Here is a 26,639-nt window from a genome sequence, read left to right as displayed (position 1 = left end):
ACCATTCAACTGCCCACCACAACAACAAAACTGCATGAAATAAAAGAACAGTTACGCCCCCTCCCACCAAAATAGATAAACTGTCGTTTCGACGCGCGACTCAGACTGCGACCCGGCGTGAAAAAATCCCAACACTCTCTTTCTTTCTCACTCTCCGCCTCTATTTTCCCCTCTCACCCGAATTCCCAACTGTTTCTCCGCTCCCTTTCCCTTCGACGCCGCAATCCCCCTCTCCCACGTGATCCCGGCCAGCCAATGGGAAGAGCGGAGTTCGCGTTCCTCCGCCGACTCTGGAGCGCGGACCATTTTGCGGGGCCCTTCGCTGTGTCAGTTTGCAGAGTCACTTCGTCGGAGTGAGTTCGGACTCGTCACGTCTCTCGCTGCGATCACGTGCGCCGGCCGAGATTCGTCGATCCCTCCGCGTCCTTTTCACGGCACTGGTTCGGTTGACGCCGACGTGAAGGAATCGCTGAAGCCCTTCATGGATTACCGCAAAGACTGGACTTCGGCCGCACGCTGGACTAGACTGGGAGCTTAGCCAGGATTGAACGAGGACGCCCCCCTAGAACCGGGCGATTTGGAACACGAGGCGGGACACTGAAGTCGACGTCTGACGCGGTGAGTCGCAGTTAGCCTGTTGTGGACACGACCACCGTAGCGGATCGCATCGGGATATGACACGTATGATTGTATAGAAGAGAGATGGGAATGTTTGTGCTCGTTGATCGGTTCCCCCTCAGTTTCACGCACTTCGGTCGCATCCGTCTAAACGTAGCCTATGAACTAGCAGATCATTGTTTTTGTTTGTCATCAAAGTACGTTCTGCTCAATTTGTTTGTTGCCTGTCGTGTAGCGACCTGCAAATAAACGAAGGCTGGCTTTGCAGTCGCTTACACTGTAAAGCATACTCTGGTAGTGAAGATATTCACCAGCAGCTCTTGCTGCAAGACTTACACATTTTCGTCGACATGAGGGACTTTTTATTGAGTTTCCTGTGGGGTCACTTTCTTTTGCCTGTCTATTGCGAATAATATCCCCTTTCAAAGTAGCTCCTTCCCAGTTCTTTCAAAAAACGCTAAACCAAAAAGAAGAAATCAACCTTTGTGAAAATCATTTTTCATGTCGAGCTTAAAATATCATAAAACGTGAAGTTTCTATCCTTCAAAACAAACGTAAACGATGAGACCGAATACAATTGATGGTATACCAATATAAAAATACTGATTATGAGGTAGCAGCTGACTGCCGATGTCCTTCTTATATCGACGAATTTCAGCAGAAAATTCAAAACCCCTCTACGTCTACTTTCAACAAACGATTCATGGTTTCGATTCTTTTAGACGGCCGAGATATCGCGAGCAGGACTACTACATTTCATCATCCGCTGTACGCACAATTATGACTTAAATAACTAAACAGACAAAGGGACTCGTGATCTTCGAGCACTGTAAGAGCGAAAAACCAGAGAAAAAGCAAAAGCGACAAACCGCGTCACGGTTTCGAATTCAATTGCAGACTTTTCTGTGTTGTATGTTTATTTTATTTGTTTGCCTCGTGATTATTTTTTATTTCCTCTACCGAAAGAAGGGTGCTTCTTTTACCATTACAAAAGCATCGGTTAACTCAAGCAAAGGGGATCCGAAAATTAAAGTACGGTGAAAGTACTCAGCAATATTTCATTTTTATGTTCCTCTTTCCGTCTTAATTACTGTAAAAGAGGTCAGCCCAGACAAACATAAGCGTATGGAACTTCGAACACTTGAACACTAAAGAATGGAGAATGTCTCATTTTTCATGTTGACCTTAAAATACCATAGACCATGTGAAGTTTCTATCCTGCAAAAACAAACATAAATGGTGAGACCGTGTAGAATGGATGGTATGCTAATAGAGAGATACTGATTATGCTGTAGCAGCTGGCTGCCGATGTCCTTTATATATCGACGAATTTCAGTAGAAAATTCAAAATCCCTTCTACATCTACTTTCAACGAACGATTCATGGTTTAGATTCTTTCAGACGGCCGAGATATCGCGAGCAGAGCTATTACATTTCATCATCCGACAGGCATCCAGATAAATTCTTGCATGTGTGATGGTAATTGTCTGATATTTAGACCATTAAAAAGACGTGGGCCAGAGAAAGTGCCAAAACTTTCCGCCTGTTGTTTTTGTTTTCGATCAACATGAGGATAATGCCACAAAAGCATATTTGTATTTCATAAAAACAAAAAAAGCTAACATTAGATTCGGTGTAGTTTCATATCTGCCGAAACGGTATTTTAAAGGTGATCAGAATATAAGGGTCACAGTTAAAGCCTTCCTTTGAAGTGATCACTCTCCACCCATGTTTCTTTCAATATTATTAATTCATTCATCATCTATATTTAAGCGAGCGGCTTTTCAATCTCAATCGATCATGGATTCCCGCGGTTTGGAGAGTGGAACCCGTTTTCCGGGTATGACGATGAATAAACTTATATCGCGTGCCGGAACTTATCTCAGTGGAGCTCGTATAAAACGAAATGATCAAATAGGAAATCAGACGCCAGAATGAATTATGAATTGGTATACCGGCCGGAACCGCATTTTAGGGGCATAGCCTTCCCTCTGGGAGAAGATAGGAAATCGGCGAAGATATATTGAGACGAAACTTATCTTACGAGAACTATTCAACTTGAGAGGCAATTTTGCGTACGTGTTGTGGGTTTTGCGCACATACTCAAGAACGATTTCTATAGAATGTTCATAAAAAGAGGTAAACCTGTGTTGCTGCAATTTTTACACCCAAAAGATGTTTCTTAGTTTAATAAACTTTGCACACATGAGTCATTCAAATAATAAATAAGAGCGCATGAAACTTACCTTTTATGCTCTGCTTCTTCGTTCGCATTTTTTTTTTTTTATTGAACTGCTCTGCTAAGATTTTTATCATCGAACGACCACGAAATTAGGACTTGACGTGCACAAGTTTGCACTAATTTCGCATCCTAGATAAACACCGTGATATAACGATCCCTCGCTCTTTGTGCGGGCGGCATGTCGCTAACCACCTTCGATTCCCCTCCATTCCGACGCTCCTCGGCCACGGTACGCCCCTCGACTGAAAACACATATCCGTCACCAGTCTCCCAAATTACGGGTTGGATGGTAACGCACGAGACAATAAAGAACGGGAGGGAGAACCAGCATTTTACGTTCCAACTCGGCAAAATCCATTAGTGTCTAGACACATTGGTTTCGTTTTGCTTTTTTCGCCATATTGTTCTTTCCGCACAATCGAACCGCCGTCGCACATTTCGCCTTTCTCGTCTGTTTTCTCTCATTCCTTCTTCAAACCCCACCCCTGCCCGTTTCGATCCGGATTACCATCGTACCGCCATACGGTCGTGCATCGCTACTGCGCGATGCACGTTAAAGAGATGCTGAACTGAAATGTGGAGCTCACAAAACAAGGCTAGAGCGATAGGCGGGACGCTGCAAAACCCATATACATCACTCATATGGCGATGTCTCTTAACGAATGGCCGTATTTTTGGAAATCGCGCCATTGAGCACGGCCGACGAGACTTACGACGTCACGATTCTCATTCCCTCTCTTCTTCGCTTCGTCCCCCCAAGCAGGTGAACCGAAGCGAAGCCGCATACCCTCACTTTCAATTGTTCCAGGAGGATCGTGACCTCATAATCCTCGCTTTACCGCGCCCTTATGTTTCACAATTACGGCCATCCGTTTGAGATATCGATGTATGAGTGATGTTTTGGAGTTCGTAGCGTCCCGTTCAGTGCTTCTGATGCCTTCATTTGCGAAATTCTAAATTTCGGTTCAGTAACCCTCTAAACAGCACAGGTTAACATTGGTACTCCACCGGTCCCATACGACAAAAACACCAGACGCTCATTGGCACACACTAACTCACAGCTTCCAAAGTTTGCACACAACATATTTACTTTCTGATTTCTTTTCTGCAATTTTATTTGCTTTGCTTTCATTGAATTTGTACGAGGGTTCCTCAAAAAGGAAAGCACCACATTTGTTGTTTCTCAAAAATATTTTAGGGCCATTCTCTCCGTTTTCCGGTTTTACGCTAGGGTGAGACAAGGGCATGCGTGCCTTTCCTGTACCAGCTTGTTATCCGCTCTGTGGTCACGTTCTCACTCCAAGAATTATGCTATTGTAATTTTCAAACATTGCTTAGCGCAGTGCATCCATTAGAAGAAATTAAAATCTGATGGTGCCAACAAAGGCTTATAAGGGGGATAGGATGGTAGGGTCCAGCAAACATTGGCAAGTGCCTCCCGTGTTCGAGGCTTTTGGGAGGGCGGGCATTTCCAAGCTGGAGAGCATTTCTCTTCGATTCCCCTTATGCCGCACCCGATAATTGACAATACACATCCTTTGCTGACTGAAAGCTCTAAGGCCCATTATCAGCTCGCGATGCGCCAATTCGCAAGAACAGATATATCGGCACTCCGCAGCAAGGTATGGATTGGTGGCAGTAGCAGCACACTCCGACTGCGACCAATCAAGCATACCATCTTTCCTCCTCCTGGAGCTTTAATTCTTTTCACCCAGCATTTAACCGTTCTTCTATACGTTGTATACAGCCTACAAGCAGGTTGACACTTTGCTCGTTTGTTTACTCCTTAAATGCTTCCACGTGCTTTTGTTCGCCTCCAACCTTAACCAATGACGGTTGGTTCCCTGCGTTGCCGTTCGACTGGTGTGCCCCTCCTTGCATTCCAATGCTCCAAACACGTTATTGGAGCACTTTCGTACCGTATAACTTCAATACACAGCCCGCAGACTGTTATGAATTTTTCCCACAATATTTTGCTTTCTTCAGCTCAATTGCAGCTAGTTCTTGCGACGCAAGTCGGGCACAAACACCCTGTTCACGGACTATTAGAACAGCGTCCTTTATGTAACGGCCGTAAAATTACCCACATGTATCCAGCAAACATCAATGTTGCAAACTGTAAATTTTCAAGTTAATAAATGTATTTTTTGGGAGAGAAGAAAATGTGTCACATTAATCTTTGAGGAGCCCTCGTATTGCTCTCTGTTTTCATCGTTGGTAGATTTGTGCCAAATTTTATGCGCAATCTTCCTAAGCTTGGTGCGCACAGCTAGCCTTCTATGAAATCGCCAAGCCGAGAACTGTCCCCCCTTTTTTAACTTTCTACTGATTTCCGCGATTTTTTTCTATCCTTCTCTTCTCCTTTCAATCGGTACTAGACATTCTTACGGACTTGCTACGAGGTCAATTTTATGGCATTCTGTTCTCGTCGGTTGCATTTCCGAAATTCGGTAACACAGAATTTTCGTTTTCACGTGCTATCCCCAGTCACGTCTTATGGAAGCACTAAAGTACCATCGTCTTCGCGTACTCTTCCTTGAAATCGTACATAAAAGATTCGGTTCTCTCTTTTTTTTTTTTTGGGGGGGGGGGGGGGGATATTTTACTTTTGGGTTTGCGGTGTAAACGTGATTTCTCGTCTTTTCTAGAAGGAGGCTCTCTCGCATTTGAATCGTCAGGTGCGCCATCGAAGTTCTTCCAACTCTCAAGATAGTAAAGATTTTTGTTAGCTTTTTTTTTATTTTTTAGATTACTGTTTTCTTTATCTTGAGTTCAAGTAGACGGTTTATGCATATTACAGTGTTGTGAAGCCTCGAACGTGCCACTACTGCCGAACACACGATGCACCGAAAATTTGCACATATGAGCCAAACGTTCCCGGTTTTACATTACTATAGTCGGATGCAACCTGAGAACAATCTTTTAGCTCCACCCACAAGCGCATTGCGCCCATCTAAGTGCCTCCGCCGTCGAGAAAGTAGTTCGCTAACAACGTTGCTTTTTCTTCCTCCAGGAAACGTGTCTTAAACTACTACAATATTTATTTAATTCAATCAGGACATTTAAATAAGTTAGAATACGTTTTCGTCAACGAAATAGCTGTTTAGTAAAGAAAGAAAGCCATGTCCAATGTACCGTCTTCCCAATTCATTTTCTCTCCAAGATACTGTCTAACATACCGTCTAACATACCTCTCGGCAGTGCTAAGCCTCGCGCCCGTTTCGAAATTTTCGTTGGCGATAGCGTCGCTGGATTCTCACGTTGTCGCGGAAAAACTGCTGCAAACGCAAGCCGATACCATTAAGATTTCGTGGCGTAACCTCGGGCACGTAAAACACGGTGCAAAAAAGCAGAATAATTGTCACGAGAAACTAGCATCGCGTTGCTAAGGCCAGCAGCCATGTTGAGCTTTTTTTTTTTTTTTCAAAAGGATTGCGATTGGTGCACGGAATCGTGACCTCATGAAAACGATTGGCTGGCGTTTCTCGGCGTAGGATTACATTTTCCTCTGAGAGGCATTTCCGGTTTTTTCTTAGCTTGCAACCGACTATAGCGTCGCAATTTTCTAATGGGCTAAACGCAGACATAATTGTTCGCATCGGCATCACAGTCCGGAGCCAAGTCCTCCACTGTGTCTGGAATTGTAGTACTCGGTTTCTTATGTCGTTTTGCAATTGAGTTCCCAAGATTTAATAAATACCCCTAAACTCCAGATGGTCTGCGAAATCGGTTATTTTGCTCGGAAACAATCGAGAACTGTGAAACCTTTAATTTTCGCGGCTCCGATTTTTCGCGGATTGGGTGGTGGATTCATATTGGCGACCATTAAATTTCGCGAATTCTGAAGGCTGAAATTCGCCTGTACAGATAATAGAAATATTTACGCTCACTAAAGTTTGCGAATTTTACAAGTCGCAAAATTCGTGGTAATGAGAGGCTCGCGGGTAGTGAGAGTTTTACAGTAAACAAAAAAAGCATACAGTTATAAAGAGTAACATATTTGTCGCGGAAAAATTCCAACTCCGCTTGAAGGGCGAAAAAAAGCTTTCTCTCTTTCATGTTTTTAAGCCGGTTCGCCGAACAAGTGCAGGCACGTGGGCTTAGAGTTTGTTAGTTGTACAGGCTGGCAGGCTAAGCGAGTCGGGCAATCTGCGGCGAACAGCTGTGCCATTCGTTATACGGGAAAAGGAACTCTTTTTGTTTTCTCCAGTCGCCATCAAACCAAAACAGTGTCACTGCTAAGCGACAGGTATTCCGGCTGTTTTCATGTTCTAAAGCATATGATAATGTAATATCTATATATATATATATATATATTTGGCATGAATGACAAATGATGAGGCGTGAATAACTGAAGAAACTAAACGCTTAATGGAGCGACCTTGTGCCCAAGACACAATGGAAGCCACTATACAGGCTGTATCACGAAAGGTAAACAAATTCGATATTGCAAAAACTACGCGTTGCAACAAAAAAAATACTTCTGACGTTTTGGTCCTGGGCCAGGTGTCTATTTAGGAAAATTATTAAAGTCCGGGATAATTAAATCGTTACATCGTTTTGCGTAATTAATTTTTTTAATATTGTGTTTAAGGGCATGGTTTCAATTATAAAATTACTCAGCATCATCGAAATACACTAAATCAACAAATTGCAGAACGATAGAAGGCACGCGCAGCATTTTACGGCTTTCTGGAAAACCGCACAACTTTGACGGGTTTTTATGTTTCGGTTTGCAATCGGAGCGCAACTCGGCACCGACGGCTCCGCAACCTGTGGAGAAATAGTGCAACCAACCTCTGCCGCGCTGTCCTCGCGCAACGCAGCAGAGGTTGGTTGCACTATTTCTCCACAGGGCGCGGTGCCGTCGGTGCCGAGTTGCGCTCCGATTCCAAACCGAAACATAAAAACCCGTCAAAGTTGTGCGGTTTTCCAGAAAGCCGTAAAATGCTGCGCGTGCCTTCTATCGTTCTGCAATTTATTGATTTAGTGTTTTTCGATGATGCTCAGCAAGTTTCTAATCGAATCCATCCCCTTAAACAGAATATTAAAAAGTTAATTACGCAAAAATAATTAACTACTTAATCATCTCAAACTTCAATAATTTTCCTAAATGGGCCCCTGGCCCAGGACCAAAACGACACAAGCCCCCCCCCCCCCCCCCTTTTCTTTTTTTTTTTGGTTGCGATGCATAGTTCGCGCAATACCGAATTTCTCCACTTGTCGTGAAATACCCTGTATATATCAGTGTTGCGGAGTTGCCACTCCGTAATTGGAATGATTCCGGAATCATTCCGCATTTTCACGACCCCGGAATGGAACGGGAATGGAATGGCGGCAACGTTGAAGGGAATGGAATGGGAATGGAATTAGGTGCTTTTTCCCGGAATGGAATGGGAATGGAATGGGCACGGTTCTTCTTTTTTTCTTTTTTAGTGTTTACAGCCAGCTAAACCGAGCCAGTCAGTGAGACAGTTGCTCAGAAATAAAATGAGTAGGCAACTGCTAGCTCGCGAGGAGCCCTAACAGGTTTATACGCCAACAAAATGCAATACAAAAAACAAGTGTCAAAGCAAAGAGCAAAGGGGGAAAGGGGGGTAACGTGGCGCCTTTCACGGACGCGCAGGCGTCGGGCTTCGATGGCGTTACACGAGAGCGAAACAAGAAACCAAGCACCAAGCAAAAGAAAAGGGAGCGGCAAAGAAAGAAACCGCCATGCGCAACTCCTCATCGTACTTCTTGTCATGCTTTTTTTGTTGCTGTTGCGACGGTTTGTAGAATGCACGCGCGCGCACGGACTGAGATCTGGGAGCGGAAGCGACTCATAACTCGCAGAGCTCTGATAACTCGTTGACTTGGGCGCCGTCGAAAGATGATCAGGCATTGTTTTCTTATAGTTCGAGGCGCGTTGTTTAGCAGGCAGCCAAACCTGCTGCCTTCCACGTTCATTCGTGTGCACTCCTTTGAAGTGCGAAATGTGGGTTTGCTTCGGCATTAAAACCCCAAAGCGAGATTCACTTCCCTCTTCTCCTCTTGCGCTTTGCTCCGAGGCTTGTTTTTTTCTACTGCATTTGTATTGTATGTCCGCCTATTACTTGGTCTTTGTTACGATGCTTGTTTTCTGTGTTTTATGCTTTAGTGGGTTGGGGTTACAAGCAAGCGAGCGGATTCCCGCTCATTTCCCTTGACTTTTGTCTCTGCATACTTTGTTTCACCTTGCGATGGACCGCTGCGGACGCTACGAGTCACCCTAGGCAATCCAGTACGTTGAGCGGGACTGCAGGGTGACGCAGCACTCAGAAAGCACTGGATTGGTTTCGATGGCTCTCGTGCTGTCTGTTGAGGTCCATCGTAAGGTGAAGTAGACTATCGTCACCGCTCTTGGTGTGACCGAACTGACTATAGACCTGCAGAAAGATCGTCCCGCGCCAGACAAGGTGCGACCGTTGCTGTGAGGGCAACTGATAAGGAGAGCTGGGTGCTAGCTGCCACTGAGGTTTTGGCTTCCGCGCGTCTCGGCTGTCCGGTCTGCATTCGTGCTCCTTCACCTGGACTCTGTTTGAGGCGGTGAAAAGTCAGTTGGACGCTGTTAATGAGGAAACACGGGGATTGTCAATTCGAACGGTGTGGTATTACCCGTTCATTGTATCTTGATGTGAAAGCTTTGTCAACGCTGACTTCCCGACCCGTCGCCACTACGTGAACAACCGACACCGAGGTAGAAGAATGAATCGGTTGGTACCGTCTGCTGCCTGAACCCGCCACTCGATCAGCGCGAAGAGGAACATCACAATTCGGACGAGAAGACAAGATAAATACAGATTGAGTCATGGCATCGTAGAAGACATTTTTCTACATTAATCGCGAAGAAAATAAACAATCTGCACGCTGAAAGTTGTGCAAGGAAACTATACACGGTGCAGTCGGCGTATATCATCGAACTTTATCCGCCGCCTGAAGAGGAAACAGGAGAATGAGTATGCGAAGGGTGGAAAAGGGCAGGCGAACCAGCCCAAAATTGAATTGATTATGATAAGAAATATCGAGATTCGTAAAGCAAGCGTGAACTTATGCGTTTTAAAACAGGTTTCGTGACACGGTCTATACGGTCCCTCGTGCTGCGCCGCAGAGGTTGCATTTTGTCAGAGGATGTGTTCTGCCGCTGTGCATGGACCCGCTTCCAGCAGTGTACTCGCCGTGTTGCTGTATTTGAAGACTACAGTAATATAGCTTATTCCTGCGCCACGCACGAACTGGAGATTTTTTATGGTCTTCTCAAACAAACACGCTGGCCGCTTATGTCTTAAAAGTCAAATGCAAAAAAATTTAAAAAAAGAAAAGAAAATGAGTAGATTTAAGTTTTGCTGTTTGTTGCGAGCGACGTGGTCGCGAGACCGATGTCTTAAACAAGCATTGACATATCAAGGGGCTTTCTCGATGTTTGCAGTACATTGTAAATAAACACCCTGTGCCACCAGCGGTCCGCTTAGTAAAAATCTGTGCTTTTTTAAAGAATTTAGCTTTTCTTTCTTTTTTTTTTTTGCAATTGTCTCTGCATTTGATAATGTCAGTTTTATGCTGCTTATGCCGGCTACAAAATGTAGCTGTCAAGGGCCAGTATCTACGTTTAGGAATTAAAGGAATGGAATGGAACGATTTAGCCATTCCAGGAGTGGGAATGGGCTCAGTGTCTCCATTCCTAGGAATTGAAAGGAATTGAATTATCGAAAACTCTAATTCCCCGGAATGGATTTGGAATGGAATGGGGGTGCCCATTCCGCAACACTGGTATATATATATATCGGGTGTTTCAAATATAGCGGCCAGGCTCTTTAAATCGACCGCAAAATTCGGTTTTTTAACCTATCGCGCCTCGATTTTGTGCAGCGTTGCCCACAGGGGGTGCATTCCTTTTATAAAATTTGCAAAGAATGTACTTACGTGACGAAAAAGTAAACAAAGGAAAAGACTTAACTCCTATCGAAAGCCAGTGAAGCCAACGGTCTTCAATCAATAGAGCGCCATATTGTTTGAAGACCGGTGGCTTCGCTGCGTCTCCATAGGAGCGTCCATAGCCTTTTTTCTTTTTTTTTTTTACTTTTTTCTCATGTAAATTCACCCTGACCAAATTTTACAGAACAAATAAACCACCTTTGGGCATCTCTGCAGAAAATCGTAGCGCGATAAATTAAGAAACCGAATTTTGCGGTCGATTTAAAAAGCCGGCCGCTGCTTGAGACACCCGGTATATATATACAATATTTGTTTGAGACTTGTTGTTGTTTTGTCCGTTTTTTTATTTTTCCGTGTCTCCGGTTTACGATAAGATATATACAGGGTTTTTTTCGCTTTTTTTTAAGTTGACAGATTAAAAAAAAAAAAAGAACCGTGATAGTTACACTGATGCGGTTTGTGCAGGTGAGTTATACGGCCAGGGGAACAAAGTGTAGGGGGCTAATTTTAACGATCAGTCGGCTAACTAATTAAAATTCGTTCATTAACTTTTAATTAATGAAAATAGACATTTCGTTCCAATCAGAAACTTGTTGAGTGTCATCGAAAACCACTAACTCAGTAATTTGTGGAAAGACTTTGAGCGCGTGAGGAGCGTAGTAGTGCACTGAAGTTACCATTTGTAGAGCAGGTAGAAGGTTAGCGTTTGCGGAACGCGATAATAACCTAATCATCCGCGTTCCGCAACCGCTCGCCTTGTACCTGTTCCACATGTAATAACTTTACTTCACTACTACACTTCTCACGCGCTCAAAGTCTTTCTGAAAATTACTGATTAAGTGGTTTTCGATAACGCTCAAAAAGTTTCTAATGGAAACCATATGTCTATTTTCACTAAATAAAAACGTGATTAACGAATTTTAATTAATTATTTTACTTATCGCAAAGATTGGCCACCCCCATAATGTACCCCTGGTCATATAACTCACCTCCACAAGCAGCATAAATATTTTTCAAGGCTTTTTTCTAAACAAATCTTTCAATCTTAAAAAAAAAATAGAAACCTGTATACGTGCGTTAAACATTACTGCGTTACAATGTCCTCTGGAAGAGTCGTTCGAAGTCTTATCAGATGAGTTGGAAAGCCAATGTAATGCCAGTAGCAACATTATAATATTAGCGCGAAAGCATTATATGTCCCACGGAAGGAAAAACGGCACCTAAATTCCCATTTTCCCATTGGCTGAGCGAAACGGCACCTAAAGTTCCATTGGCTGTGACGCGTCATATCACATGCTTCGTCCCAGAATCCGGCGGCCCGCTCAAGGTTAAAGCGGACGCGCCTGAGAAATAAAACACAAAGAAGCACAGCAACGCAGATGCATCGTCACGGAAGCCGTGGAGCCGGCGGAGTTCGCCGCGCCTGCGCAGTGGGGGAGAGTGACGTCACCCCCGGAACACCGCATGCTAAAGGAAGTCGTGACGCGCTATTTGTAGGAAGGCTTCCGCATTCCTACAAGTAAGCAATCTTAAGTGTCCTCATGTAGTTTTTTTTATTCTCTAAACATCCAATCTCCATAAATCAATGCGGCATCGGGAAACCTGTGGGTATGGTTAACATTAATACCGGTTTATACGAACTTCAAAAAAGACAGGTGCTGTGCAATTTACCATACGCGCGATGTTCGTGAGAATCAATGCGGCGTTATAATCCGGTAGTGGAACCTCTATTCATAACATAAAATTTCAATGTTTTGTACACTACGGAACGATAATCTTTATTATTAAGGACACTGGTTAGGTCGTGCAAGCCGCCGCCCGATCTTAGCTAGGAATTCAGTAGCTTGCTTACAACCGACAACGTGCCCGCATTCTGGCAGATGAATAATGCGCAGAAAGAGCAGCACAACTGAGACTCTGGTTGCACGTTACGAATCTCTACACTGGTTTAAGTTGGTAACTAGATCCTTGCTGACGGGTACTTGGTCCACTCGTAGTTGGCGTGGAACATGGACCTAGAAGAATTTAACGTGCCAAAATATGGTTCACTTGCCTTTGACTATTACTGCTCAAATGAATATGGTCGTGGGATGGTATACATGCGCTTAACTATCAATCATGGAATAGATATTCTTGATAGATGATTCGCCTTTTTGTATTGGCCGTATGATTTTATAGACTGCTCAGCTTACCGCAGTCTACAAAAAATATAATAATAATAATAATAATAATAATTTATTTTCCTTTTTTTACAAAGGAGGGAGATAGGGCAAAAAGCTGCGTGGCTTGCAGCTTGACCAGGCCCTACTCCGTGTAGCAGAGCAGCAGAGACATTTCAAACAAGACAAGCAAAAAAGTACTACACCTTATTGCATCGATTATCTACAAAAAAAAAAGTCGTTCACACTGTTTTCCAATAGCATTTCGCGTAGCATACCCCTTGATTTTTTAGAGCGCAGCTCTTAGGCGCCCGTTCCCGGCTTGAGCGGCGTCGCCGTCGCCGTCGTCGTCGGCGTCGGCGTAATTACGCGGTACATTATGGGTAAATTTCCCCGCTAAATCTAGCGGAAAAATTTCCCCGCTAAATCTAGCGGAAAAGCTTCCCCGATAAATCTAGCGGAAAATTTTCCCCGCTAAATCTAGCGGAAAAATTTCCCCGCTAAATTTAGCGGAAAAACTTTCCCGCTAAATCTAGCGGAAAAACTTCCCCGCTAGATCTAGCGGAAAAACTTCCCCGCTAAATCTAGCGGAAAAAATTTCCCCGCTAAATCTAGTGGGGAAATATTGGTCACGTGATCTGTGGGGTCACGTGACCCCTCCCCCGAGGTCACGGACCCCCTTGCGAGGTCACGTGACCTCGGGGGGGGGGGGGGGGGCACGTGACTCCCCCTCCACGTGGGCCCCCTCCCCTGAGGTCCCGTGACTCCAACAAGGTCACGTGCCCTCGGGGGGGGGGTCATGTGTGACCCTTTCCCCTATGTCACGTGACCCCCGAGAAACCGTGGCCCTCAGTACACTTCCCTCCTCCTCCTCAAGAGCTGCTCTCCAATTCGGCGTTACAGGGAGTGGTAAACGGCTTTCACTTTTTTTATAATGTCAATATTTTCACCTTCGAGCTCATTTAAAAGTGACGGTAGTGTATGTTTTAAAGAAGTTTGTCCATAGTTCGTGCGGGAAGTAGTAACACACCAGGGGGCCCTCACTCTGTCTAGTTTCATACGTCTGGGTTGTTCTCTCCAGGCCCGACAGTACAGAAAGAAAAAAGTTGTTATTTTGTTTTACTGCCGTATTGTAGACTCCCATCAAACGATAGTTGTACAAATGCTTAATTGTCGCAGCTTTATGTTTCCGAAAAAGCTCCTCAGAAGAATGCAAAAAAGAAACATTTTCAATTATGCGAAATACTTTCTTCTGTGTTAGTAGCAGTGTTATTAAGATTGGTGTTGTTAAAAAGGGTATAAAAAATATTTAAACCCTTTTCCCGCTCAGCTTTCTTAGAGTCGTCGTTTTAACGTACTCCTCGCAGACCATCAGTTTTCCCCATGCAGAGAGGGTGCAGAACCCTTCGCTGATGGAGCGTCCCTAGCGTAAGCTCTTGCAACGTGAGACGCGCCACTCATGCCCGCATCCGACCATCAATCGCGGTCCGCTACGCGCTCAATTGCTAATCCGCCACTTTGCCCGTCTCAGCCAGGCCGGGTCCTTACACCTCCCCACTTTCCTCATATATTAGCTCTCTTCAGCCTTCTTTATTTTTGGTTTTATAAACAAAACAAAGAATGGATAGTCATCTCCATCAGAGCTCAGAGGCAACCAAAGAAAAGGCGGAGATAGAAACAAGAATAGGTGCGTAGCAAAAAGGCACGAAGAAAACTAAAACATATTTCGGTTGATAAAAAAAAAAGGACAAAGTCACGAAGATATGATGATACCGGCTCAGAGAAGGGTGGGTTACGGAAGCAGGACGTCACGTTCTGACATTTGTACGATGTACTCGGTTAGTGCTACTTTTATTGTACTCTTGTCGGATATCTTGCCTGACCAACGCGATCGTCGCACTGTATCCTTACACACAACAAATGAAAGAGATGTGTCACGAAATATAAAAAGAAAATAGGGACTTCATCTTGGTTTTCATCAAGCTGTATGATTACGATTCTAAAATATACTAGAAAAATAAATAGGAGCGAGCTGTTTATCTTCGAGCTTTGCTCAAGAATGTTTTAAAACAGCTCTGAAATTGAGGTTGGAGGTAACCACGCATGTGTGGAAATTTTCAACTGAAAAGCGGAAACCAGTTTTTATTGTCATTTTTAAATATAAATGGCTGTATCGCATACATATTTCTGTACAAATCTGGGCTCAGCAAAAAGTGATATTCAAAGATCTGTATAACCATACAAACTATGCAGCGTTTGGGTGCTATCGGCAGTACTGGTAATTAGCTCTTGCTATAATACAATGACGCCACCTCAATTTCACACGCTGCAGCCCGAACTCTTACCTCACAAGGTGGGACACCTATGTCAAGGTAAGATGAAAAACTAAGCCTCGGTGACACATACCAAATAACAGCCTGCGTGCAGTGCCTGAGACATGCATCTTACTTGTACGACAGAACCCACCCCGTCGGTCATCCAAAAACTGTCTTCAAACGCGTTCCAAACATAAATATGTACGAAGCAAACATGTGTAGGAGCTTCAGCCGTGTCCGCATATAATGTTGTCACCATGTCTGCGACAAAAACGCCGTGTGTTTATTTTACGATGTCTGCTCAGTGCGGCTCAATTTTTGTTACACTGATAGCTGTTAGTGGGACACCTCGCGCCCAAATGGGCTTGAATCCCAGAGTTGTCTTTGAATCCCAAGCGGTGACTCAGAGTCAGGTCAGTCCTTTGACACTTTCACTGCTCTCAGCTCCGCGGACACATTTTGATCGAACGACGTTTTGTGGACGTTTGAGCGAAGTTACCGAAAACCGGAGTGAGCGTTTTTTTCCGCTTTGCCGGTTGCAGAGCGGACTGAGGTTTACGCTTTTAGCAGTATCGCGTAGCTGCCTAAGATGGTTGCTTTATTTCGACCCGTGTTTATGATGTTCTAACTTAGTCCCCGCTGCGAGAAAACAGTTTACTCAAGAAATTTAATATAAAAGAAAATGTACTTACCTTACGAGAAAATGTTATTTATGCGGCGTTTATTTGTGTTCTACGTATAATAGAATAGCACATTCGATCGACGAGAACGACCTATTAGCTTACGACAAGCAACTGCGTACGATACCACCCAAACTACAGCCAGCTTGCACGAAAAACACATTCCACGGATACCACAATCGTCGTCAACAAGACGACGAGGAGACTTGAAATAAGCTGATCCCAGAAATGAGGGCAGCTATTCATGCGGGAAGAATTCACTTCGGAAAAAGGATTGGTAAGCGGAGGCAAGGGGAGGGGGGGGGGGGGGGGGCGTCGCACTTTTAGTTTCGCTTTTTGTAATCTTGAGGCAAGCGAAAACAACGCAGTAAAAAATGCCCTTGTCTATTTGATTTTACCTATATAGGGCCGTAATATCAGGAAGTTAAACCTTATTCTCCTAGTTCCCCTTCTGCGTTTTCTCAACTTATTCAGGAGGGCACCTACTAAAACTTCCTAATGCTAGAACTACACGACCACGCACTATGCACATTCATATATATAATGTTTAATGCATTTTTAAACCAGTCGATAGTGTAACGCGCGACAACACAACGCTCGGAGTTGGCAATAAAGTCATTTCGCGAGGGTACGTCGGCGGTGCTGCCGATTTTAGCCGTCCCAGTGTTGCACCATTTGGCCACGGTGGCGCTGATGATCAATCGACGGTGGCGCTACCTGGAACCCTTCCCAGCGCCTATTACGTCCCCTGACCATATAACTCAGTTACATAAACCGCATTAGTTCCCTGTACCCTTCAAGGATTTTTTTGGCAAGAAATCTGTTACAGTTAAAATCAAATACTTTATATATCAGGACAAGCCCCAGGGCTCAGAATATTTTGCAATTGGATCCCAAGTCTTTTCTCGGCTTTCAACGACGACCGCACGCGCCTACCCGTACACTCCGTTATAACCAGGCGGCCGTGGTGAACCGAAACGAGGCCATTACCGCAATTAAAAGAGGGCACAGCCTCGCCTACCACGCAGTGGACAAACAGTCGTGGTCCAAATAAGCGGTACACTCCGTTCGTCCATAAAGCCGACATCACCGGGGAAGCCATGGGTGCTCGTTGGAACCAGTGGTTCCTCTCTCCTCCGACACGTGATTGCGCTCCCGCCCACTACGCATGCGCAGAACGCGAGGTCACGTGATGCAAAGGGAGGCGGTTCATTGGTCCGTCAAGCGCGTATTTCCCATCGCACTGTCAGTTTAGGGCTGAGTGGTGGTGCAGCGTTCACAATGGGAAAGCGACAAGCGGCCTCAAGGGCACAGCGGAACCACTCAAAGATTAAAATGACGAACTCGGATTAGCGAGGAGACAATATAAAAGAGGGTAGAGGATGCAACAAAAAAAAAGCTGAAAACGCTCAAAATAGAAGCGCCGAACTAGATGAAGCAACCGCGACGTTACACGTCAGTAATTAAGCGCAATGGCGGCGACCGTGCTCAATTTTAGAGGGGGGTTTCTGCCGATGGAGAGAGAGAGAACGGAAAAGGCTGAGTTTAGGGGAAGAAAAAAGGGAGGAGGGCGGTTCATTATTTTTCTTAATTACGGCACGGAACGTGAGTTTGCCCGGTAATTTATTAACGCGTATCTCATTACGGCGAGTTCTCTTCTCAACTCGGGCGGTGATGAGGTCTCCCGCATAGCTAAGTGAGGCTGGTGTAAAAGAAAGAGGAGGGTGAGAGGATTCGCTTTTTGGCATTTTTAGTCCATTTGTTATGCTGGAGCCCGGTGTGGTCTCGCTTTACTTTTTGGGGGTTCTTTCAGAGGGGTACGTGCGTGGGTGGTGAGAGAAAGAGTGCTTCATTTTTCTTTTATTGCGGTTTTTTTGAGGTGGGATTTCTGGGGCGTGACAGTTCTCACCTCTGCCTTGGTGTTCGGTTTTGTTAGCTTTTTTGTTGTTTTTGTTGTTGCTTATTTGCTTATTTATTTATTCCTGCGGTTATTATTTTTAAGCTATGGGAGCGTCTTCGCTGCGTTACTTCCAGCGCACGCGGGGAATCTATTTCTAGAGGGAGTTACCGTCTCGCTCATCGGCGTACGGCGCGTTTTTCTTTTTTTCTTTTTCTTTCTTGCAAGCATTTTGTTAACTTTTATGCTGTTTTTTTTTTTTTTTCTTTTTGTGGTTAGCGGAATTTAGGGATGGCGAATACAAGTCTTCGTTTGAAGGTGACCGATCAGTACGTAGCGGCAAGCCCAAACAATGCGTCTTTCTCCTTCATGCCACTTACGAGTCCGTCGGCTACCTAGTCTGCGATTTGACGGAGTCGAACATGCAGAGACAAAAAATGCATCGTCACTACGACGCTCGTCATTTTCGTACGTTCGTTTTTACCGACGGAACCAGTCAAACACGGCGAATGCTCCGAGATCCTACGCTTTATTCTGCGCCTGCTCGGTTTATCTCGTAGTAATAGAAAGTCCACCAGAGAGACCGTAGCAAGGTGGCGACTTGGTACGCATTGACCGTGGAGATGAACCTTGCAATGGAGACGAAGCAGAAGAAAACAGACAAGACGAGCGCTGACTCGCAAGTTAATATATATATATATATATATAGAGAGAGAGAGAGAGAGACAGAAAGAGAGAGAACGCGGGACCAAAAAGAAAGATGGTGACATCTTTCTTTCGTGTTCTGCGTATTAAGTACCGTGTCAGCCCTCGTCCTGTCTGTTTTCTTCCTATTTGTCCTTGCCTACTGTGCGCCATGCACAAAAACAACGATCGCCATGGCGATGCGCTTTTTTTTTTTTAGTTGTTTGATCGTATCTATCAAATACAGTAGCGTCGCCTGCAATTGGTCTTAGAGCGAAACTAAGTATTGTATTTATTATTTCGAGAAGTTATTAAATTTAGTAGCCGTGATTTGTTTCACTGTCTAGTACATCTTATTTTATTTGAAAACGCGGTTTCCCTATAGTGAATCTTGTTTCTCTTTTTTTTAAGCATTAGTAAGCTCAGCACCAAAATATCAAATATTATGTTGTTGTTGCTTTTATTTCGGCCGTGTTAAATGTAATGTTAGGAAAATTAATTGCTATAAACCGCACTGTGTCTTTGTATCAGTAGCTGAACTTCTGCTTTTTCTAGAGAGCAACATACTGGACGCTACATTTCAGCTTCTCAAGCCGGCCTGCACGCTAGTCGCATGGTCACCAACAGTTTCATGAACGCATAGCATAACATTATTATGTTTACGCCTTTTTTTGCTTCAAAATTCATTCATTGGCGTCCTTTTTGGCCGATGCCGAAATTTCCGTGGTTTCGTAGCAATAATTAGACGCTGAAGACTCGGCACACCCTTTGCTTCTTAAGGTGTCAGTTACCATAGTTCAATGCAATGCGTCGCTTGTTAAGCATAGTGCCGTTACCAGTATGAAGTGTTACCTACAGGGCCAGGCAATATCACGTGAGTGCGTTCATGATTCGCCATTATGAGGGCGTTCGCTCGATGCTAATAGCGCGACTAAGAGGAGAAGCGAAAACAAATAACCGTTTATAATAGAGCGTATGAAGCACGAATTGTGCTGATCATACTTTGGTAAAAAAAAATTGTCAGAGTGCAGGCGAGCTGGTGTAAGTTGAACATGATTGTAAACCTGAGACTGAGGCAGAAAAGAGAACGCAACAGAAGGTAGAAAAAGAGGAGGCAACGTCTCAAACTCAGCTGCAAAGATTATTTCGTACACGCTTTATATGTTTTTTGCTTTGCTTTGTGTGTTTGTTTTTTGTTCGTTTTTTTTTTGTTTCTTTTTTGTAGAGACGGCGTTGGAGATCTGGTATATAAGGCGTGTACGAAATAAACTTTACAGCTGAGTTTGAGACGTTGCCTCCTCTTTTTCTACCTTCTGTTGTGTTCCCTTTTCTGCCTCAGTCTCAGGTTTACAATCATATTCATACTTTAGTGTCGTTATCAAACACCGTCTTTTGAGAAAATATATTAACCTACCCCACATCACGTTTTTTGACTGTTTTTTGTGCAAAAAAAAAAAAAGGAAGCTCAAAAAGGTGAACATATCACAGAGCTTTTGTCCTTATCAAACGCAAAACTAAAAAAAAGAGGGAAAGGAGGATGCAGCAACTTTTTTTTAATGTGTTGCTTTTCGTATAACGACAAGCATTAGGTCATCAAAATAGGTCTGGGCAACGATTCTTCCCTGATGTCATATCCATTCGTGACGTGAAATTTCTCTGGAGATCTCCCCCCCCCCCCCCTACCCCCCAATCATCCTGACCCATAAATCCGCTCCTTGTTCTCATTCATATGTACTTATCCTTGTCACAAAAATTGCGAACAAACATAATTGAATTGCATACGGTGATCTTCACACTTTAATATTAAGTAGGGAGGCTGTAGTGAGGGTGGGCGCAACTCAAAACCTGGAGAGCGTTTGCAATTTAATGGCGGCGCCTGAGGGAGAGGATTCGAGAAAGGATATGCGCCAGTGTTGCCTGCACGAGAGCAGGCGCCCGCTCTGTTGCAACTCTGTTGCTCCATGCGCCTTTCCTCCTCTCGCCTCCCATTGCAAGCAACGAGGACCTTGGCGCAGCCTCTCTCGCTTCCTTCTCGCTCCGAGAATTGCAAACGTCGAGCGGAGAAAGCAAAGTTGCCAGACAAGCAGCAACGTCCAAGATGGCGGAATTTACCATTTTTCGCGTTAAAAAAATACTTAACCTATCGCAACAAAACTGGTGGCTATGGAAAAGTAATCATTTATACTTTGTGTAAATTATTCAAGCACCTTAATGGGCTTTTATGACCCGAGTTAGGAAAGAAAACGACCCTTTGCCCCATAGACTCCCAGCAAAATTTAGCAATTAAATGGCGTCCATGTCCCGTGATCGCCGATCTAGCAGTTGCGCCCACCCTCACTTGAGCCTCCCTAATATTAAGGTATGAACAACACACACGTGTCAGCTTTCTTGTACATTCTGAATATGTTTGTTATATTATTTTTAGCAAAAATAATTTTTTTAATTTAAAAAAACTAAATTGACGAAGTGTTTTTTGTAAAAAAATTAAGAAGTACCAACTTGTCTTGTACCGCTTCACGCTTAAGGTTTGTTAAAAAAAACATGATTATGTTTGTTTTGTTTTTTTAAGTCAGATTGAGTTATCACTCATCATTGCAGCGTGTTATCTTTTTGGCGATACAACCATTAATGAACAGTAACACACGACATCATATTCAGAACAAACAAATATTGACGTCCGTACAACCAGCACACGAGAAAAAAATGACGCATATTTTTTTACGCCTTGCACCTCAACCACTAGTAAGTAAAAACTTGAATGAAAGTCAACGCACTTCTCGTTGTATATTAATTTATACGGTGTCTCAACATTGTTAAACTAAAATTTAAAAAAAAATCTATTTACAGCACTCTTACTTTCACAGGTTCTATGTCTCTCGTTTAAAACACCGGAAACTTCGTGGACGAAAAGAGACTGCGGTGGCCGTTTATAATTGCCACGGCTTGGTGCGACCAGAGGTGAGCTGGCAGTGAACCGTGGCGAGCGATACATTAAACGCTTTCTAACGAGAGGAGCGAGCCTTTTTCCCCCTGACTAGACTTTCCCGGGATTCATGAGCGGGCCCTCGCGGACAGTCGCGCCGTTCCCACCCATCGCGACCACCTTCACGGGTGAGGGAGCTTCGCCGCCGAGCAGCGCTGCGTTGGGTGAAACATACCTTGCACGGCACTCGTTTTTTTTTTGTTAAAGGCGTAGGTTGTAATGGCAGCCACCGCGTTCTCGGTGGGGTTCAGACGCGCGCTAGATTATGCAAGATCCAGTGTGTCGAAGGCCGTGTTTGAGAATATAACGAGTCGGCTTTGTTTTTGTTGTTGTTGTTTTATGTCTGCGTTTGTATTGGTGTTGATGATCACACGGCTGTGTATCGAAGAGTGTGAATGCTGGTTCGCACATTTTAGTATGGTTGTCACCGCATGCGCTGCGTAGCCTTGTGCTTCACTTTGATCTCTTACGGCGATAAAACATATACGCTGGCGCCATCCGTGGGGAAGCCCTTATACTGCACCTAATTGGAGCGAAGGTTCTGCAGTATTTGCGAGATCGAATGTAAACATACTATCCATGAGAAATAGTCGCTTATAACATAGGCAAACGCTTTCGTTGTTTTTTGTTTTTTTTTGTTGAAGCCCATGGCACAAAATATGATGCGCAACATAATTGAAAATATGCCCAAATCGCACGTGTTCTGGTCTCCCCTAATAATTCCACCAATCTGTTTTATCATCGAAGGTGATCACAAGGGAGAAATGGTCACTCGGTTGTTATAAAACGTAGGTGTTCGAACCAGCCTTATGAATTCGTGCGCATGCCTGGGAATATCCATTCGTACCGGTACACATGTATGTACGTGAAAGCGTACATGGCTGAGCGAGTTGCTTCCGGCGCTCATTAATGCGCTGTGTGAGCGTGCCGTTTTGTATGTCGTGGTGATGAATCCGTCTAACATCAGCAACACGGTGAAGGAGAATTACCCAGGTAGCAAAGTTCCTTGGGCAAAAATTTGCTTTTTGCCTGGCAATTTAAGGCCTTCAAAGCCCGAAGAAATCGAGGTAGAGTCAAACTTGGATTTCTTTGACCGGAGTGTGGGTACCTCGGTCCTAATTTGCCAAACAAGTGCTAAAGTTAGGCTTCACTGCGACTAGTTGGCGGTCAACTGCCGTCTTTGGGCCTAAATCGCCAAAAACGTGCCAGAATTGGGCTTCTCTTCAGGTTGTTCTATTTTCATGTTGCAACTTTAGAACTAAATTGTCATACAAGTGCCGGATGGAGGGGTAGCGCTAGATATTTGGTTCATACGTGTCATCTGTGACTCAAGTCTGGAACTCTGTCAAATACATGGTAAGCCAGTGACCATAGAAACGCTGAAAAACGGTACACCGACACTAACTAACGCCTTCGAGATAAACCATATTAGTCTCAAATTAGGCTGCTATAGGGCCCGTTTTGGGCCCAACTTAGCTTGTGCCAAATTAGGCATTCCTCTGATGTGCTACCTGGGTAGCGACCGTCTATTTGTTTCGTTCTTTATGTTTATTAAATGTTTAATGCGGTGGAAGATGATCATTTGAGGCACCATGCTACGCTTTGCATCGCAAAAGCCTCCACAAAGTAAGATATTAGAGACCCACTGAAGCGTCATTTGCTGCACGGGTTAATACGGCTTAGTTTGTCTCGTAGTCGAGAAAACATACACGCGTCTTGTTGCACCAGCAGGACTAAGCCACTAGTCGTTTCGTCTCGATAAAATTGTTTTAGCGAATCATTTGCACGGCTTCAGAACCACTAACTGATATGCTCCTTCTGGTGAACAAATGATCGTTCCGTTCTGATCTAAAACGCTGCGCCTTTGCTCTTACCGGTGTGCTTTCACCATTATTTAAAAAAAAAAAAAAATATGGAATAAAGGTCTAAGAGCAATGGTTCATTCTTCTCTCATAAAAAAAGAAATGTGGCACGAAAATTTAGCTCAAGTCTGGACCAGGCGGTACAGTCTGTGCCCTGTAGATCAAACCTATTTAAAATAAAGTTTCATTAAAGTATTTAAGCAATGTATGACACGACACTGCCAGATTAAAAGAGATGGTTGGGGCTAAGCTTCGTAGTTGGTTGGTCTTATTTTTTTTATTGTTGTTGTTTTGATTCGTGAAAAAGTTCGATAACACGCAGCCTGCTTAAAACGTTTACGATAAGCTCCAAAAACATCATTTGCGATAAACGAATAGGGGACTAATTCCTTTCCTTCTAGTAAAATTGATCCATTTCTGCTGAAAGTCGTTATGACTCTCAATTTAGCAAACAAAGTACGTGAACAAGAGCTATTATTTTTGTTTTGCTTTTATTATATTGTTTCGTCACCAGATGTTAGTTTTATTTACGAAATTTGTTCTCAATATGGGAGGCAGCTTATACTATACGAATTTATCTCTTTAATTACTGGTGATCTAGATAAACGTTTGTGTGGATTGTTTCTTGAACACAATGCGCAATGATTATACGCCTATTGGTTATACTTAAACACAACCTTCTGTCTCCGAATCCTTAAATTGACTTAAGGTGGCACTGACTATAGTAACGCGAACCTTTGTTTATTCACGACCGACACTAAGTAATGACGTTTTAACTCAATTATACATAAATTTGTTGTTTTGGATTTTAGTTTTCCGGTGAGTGAGAGATAATTGTTTTAATTAATTTATTTACTGTAAAACCCTTTATTTTCGCTGCCCCTATTTTTCGCGAATTTTTCAATTGGCGAAATTTCCGAAAATTAAGGGCTCGGGATCATTTACGGTTTTACAGTATTGATTTATTTACACTAAAGGACCTTGCGGGCCTTATATACGCTCTAAAAAACGTCTGTCCGTCTACTTTCACGCCCAAGACTCGGACAGCCAATCACCGCAACTTACTGAGGCAGCTCAGCGAATGACAATGCCGAATCATATGTTTAGACCAAAAAACGCAGTCTGAGTTGTGACATTAAGCAATGCAAGCGTGACGTTTTGTATTGCTTCCTGTCACAACTCAGACTGCATTTTTTGGTCGAAACATATGTTTCGGCATCTTCATTCGCTGAGCTTCCTACGTAAGTTGTGGTGATTGGCTCTTCGAGTGTTGTGCGTGAAATAGACGCACAAGCTTTTTTTAGAGTGTACACTCTAAGAAATGCCTGCGCGCCTACTTACCCGCAAAACATTCGAAGAGCCGATCTCTGCGGTCATCGAAATCGGCTCAGTGAATGATGAGGCGGAACGTCTGTTTAAACCTCAAAATTAAATCTGCACTGTAGCATTACGCAATGCAAGCATGACGCTTTGCATTTCGTAATGCCACAGCACAGACTTCATTTTTAAGTCTAAACCAATATTCCGCCTGAACATTCGCTGAGCTGATTTGGTAGATCGCAGAGATTGGCTCTTTGAGTGTTTTGAGCGTAAGTATACGGGCAGGCATTTCTTAAAGTGTAGAACGGGAAGCGATTGTACGAAGTTTAATACAATTGGGCAAAGCGGAAAAACAAAAATACCTAGTCGTCATAAACAATGTTAAACAAAGAATAATCAAGATAAATAACAAGAGCACTGAATGTAAACATAACACAAAGCAGCACTATATAAGTCGATGTATGTTACTTAAAGAACTTATGAACATGTCAGGTGAAGTGATTAACGCGAATCTTCTGGGCAGGCTGTTTCATTCGGAGGTAGCAAGAACCAGAGGGGAGTTTTGGAACAAGTCAGTGCGAGCAAGGATGGGCGATATTTTAAAGTAATGATCTACGCGAAACAAAATACGATGAGCAGGCTTTGTACATACTGCAACCTAGATACGGTAAAACTTTATCCCAACTTTTCGAGTGGCGGCGATTTGTTGGACCTTTTTTTTTTTTTTTTGCAGAAGCTTCCTGCAGGGTCAGCTCGTTTAATGAAGCCGGGCGAAGATCAATCAGAATTTGGTAATAACTTAACGGAAAAGATGATCCCAAAACTTAAAGCAAGTAAAAAAATCTAGTTTAGTTTTTATATTGTATAAATCTCTCATTTTTTTTTTTTCAATCACTTTGACTAGATTGTGAGCCACGCAGAGTTCGATCAAATGATGAAAAATTTTATTTGATTTTTTTTTCTTTTTTTTAATTCTGTCTTTTTTTATTTATTCTATTGCGCTCCGAGTTGCGCCCGGGTAATTCTTGCTTTTTTTGTGACTATTCAATATCGGCGATATTTCTGATAGAACTTTCTCCGTTCGACTAACTAAAAATACTCTTGAACAAAATGAGATTAGATCCCTGCCGTCATGCCGAGTTCCTCTAATGGACGTCGGTGTTTCTTCTGAAGATCGGGGCTGATTTCATTTGAGTAAAAACCCAGTCGGCCGTCATAATTCATCTAGACCTTATTTCTTATTCGACTATTTTATATTATCCCGTTTAATATGTTCCCCCTCTTTTTGATGTCCTATCTCTTATCGAAGCCGACGTATACGTCTCGCTTTCCTAAGAGCATGCTTCAGAAAAGCTATCCCCCATTTTTATCCTTTTCAATTCCCTACTCTTACCCTAGATTTGGGTTCTCTTTATTTTATTTATTTACCAATACTGCTGAGCCCATTTTAGGGATCGTGACAGGGTGAACTATAGCACACATTCGAAGCACCAAAATTGAGAACACTTACACTTACAAAAAGACAACGCGCAAAGACAAATGCACTTAGAGAATTAGAGCAGAGAGCGCACGGAGTTGTATCCTCTTTTCTCAGTCTAGTTTTCTTGTTCATCTCTACTATCCCGAAACTCGTAGTTTGAGGAAAGATGAGGAAAAAATATAATCTATTGCCGCCTCGCGGGTATGAAAAGTTGTAGGTTTTTTTTTTTTATCTTTATACTGCCGTGCGCAGGATCGAGCAAGCAGCGCCGGTCACGGTCTTCTAAAACATTCGCCTTTATTCTTACTCGATGCGTAACTTTTATTATTTCGCCCTAGTTTCTTGTTCTGGAAAGTTCATTCTCACCCCGAACGCTCGAACCTTCTGGGCCGAATTTTCGAAATGCTGACGCACACCGGATCAGCAGCTGCCCGAGACCTTGTCGA

At 43.5% G+C, this 26,639-nt stretch overlaps 1 protein-coding gene across 1 annotated transcript in view; it reads left to right on the top strand.

The window, feature by feature from the left end:
* Window positions 1-323: 323 nt before the first annotated feature.
* LOC8032495 (neuroglobin) overlaps window positions 324-26,639 on the top strand; it is a 205,365-nt gene continuing 179,049 nt past the window's right edge. Inside the window, exon 1 of the mRNA XM_002410133.5 lies at window positions 324-618. The gene's annotated coding sequence lies outside the window, so the exon portion shown is untranslated. The remainder of the gene's footprint in view (window positions 619-26,639) is intronic.

This window comes from Ixodes scapularis, unplaced genomic scaffold (assembly GCF_016920785.2).
Source record: "Ixodes scapularis isolate PalLabHiFi unplaced genomic scaffold, ASM1692078v2 PGA_scaffold10__122_contigs__length_95168666, whole genome shotgun sequence".
NCBI classification, from domain to species: Eukaryota; Metazoa; Arthropoda; class Arachnida; order Ixodida; family Ixodidae; genus Ixodes; species Ixodes scapularis.
This window is presented reverse-complemented; position numbering and strand designations above follow the sequence as displayed.